Consider the following 1311-nt stretch of genomic DNA (forward strand, 5'->3'; position numbering starts at 1 on the left):
CCCCCACCCACAGGGATAGGATAGGACACACGGACCAGTGAGGAGCCCAGGGAAGAACCGAATGCAACAGGCTTCGGGGGCCAACCCTGGGGTGAAGAATCCCTAATAGGCCTTCCCCATCCACTAGTCCATCTTTACCTCACTGTTCTTTAGGTGTCGCAGGAATTAAGAAATAGGGAAAAAAGGAACAACAATAGCTGACTCAGATCGAACAAAGGATACAACCCTAGTGTTTGCAGTCTTTTACAACAAATACTGCTCTGTCGTCTTTTGTTTTCTTTCTTACTCTGTGCAGATACCACTTGATGGCTGTCCCGAGACCCATACGCACCGACCTCATCACCTGTGTGCAGACTCAGATCGACCAAAGGATACAACCCTAGTGTTTTCAGTCTTTTACAACAAATACTGCTCTGTCGTCTTTTGTTTTCTTTCTTACTCTGTGCAGATACCACTTGATGGCTGTCCCGAGACCCATACGCACCGACCTCCTCACCTGCGTATGAAGCCACAACCTCTAAAAGACAACTAGACCCACTGCCGAGCCAACTGTCACGGAAGAAAAAAAAAAATAAAAATTTAAATACATAACGCAGAGAATCACATTCGGGAACTTCAGTCATCCATCAACATGATCAAGATTGCCGTACTAGTAATCATCATGGACATCGCACAAAGTGTAGACTCCACATCTACATAATTCAGCTCCTACCACGAACAAAGAAGATGGCTGCATTCCAGGACTCACTTGTGCACCAACATGGTGGTCAAGAACTCTTGGAACATTAATCCTTTGCGGACCAGACAGAGCTGTCGGCGATTCTTCCTATTGTGAAGTCATGCAGTGTGAAACCCCCTGTCGCCGATTCATCGTGCAATGTGAACACAGCAGCAACTGAATGCTACCCCAGATAGTCACGCAGTGTGAAAACAACGGCGATCCGACAAGTTTGAAAATCGTGCAGTGTGAACTCGGCATTAATCGTCAACCTGCTATCTTGACACACTTCCCACACATTTTTTCAAAAGGGTGCTTAACTGTTCAGAAGCAGATCTCTTAGAAGTGGTGAATGCCTCACTTCTTTCTGGGACTTTTACAAACTCCCTGAAAACTGCAGTTGTTAAACACCTTCTGAAAAAGAGCAATCATGATAACACCATATTGAGCAACTACAGACCAATATCAAATCTTCCTTTTATAGGAAAGATTATTGAAAAGGTAGTCTTTAATCAGCTGAACAAATACTTACACTCAAATGGATACCTGGACAATTTTCAATCTGGTTTCCAACCGCATCACAGCACAGAGAC

The 1311-nt window shown here is 44.5% G+C and overlaps 1 long non-coding RNA gene across 1 annotated transcript; it reads right to left on the minus strand.

The window, feature by feature from the left end:
• Positions 1-282: 282 nt before the first annotated feature.
• Positions 283-697, minus strand: LOC107667979 (uncharacterized). The gene is made up of 2 exons (XR_001631841.1): positions 489-697; positions 283-335 (listed from the first exon to the last, which is right to left on the minus strand). It is a non-coding gene; the product is annotated as an uncharacterized LOC107667979 (long non-coding RNA).
• Between the last annotated feature and the right edge of the window lie 614 nt (positions 698-1311).

This window comes from Sinocyclocheilus anshuiensis, unplaced genomic scaffold (genome assembly GCF_001515605.1).
Source record: "Sinocyclocheilus anshuiensis isolate Anshui unplaced genomic scaffold, SAMN03320099.WGS_v1.1 scaffold3790, whole genome shotgun sequence".
NCBI lineage: Eukaryota > Metazoa > Chordata > Actinopteri > Cypriniformes > Cyprinidae > Sinocyclocheilus > Sinocyclocheilus anshuiensis.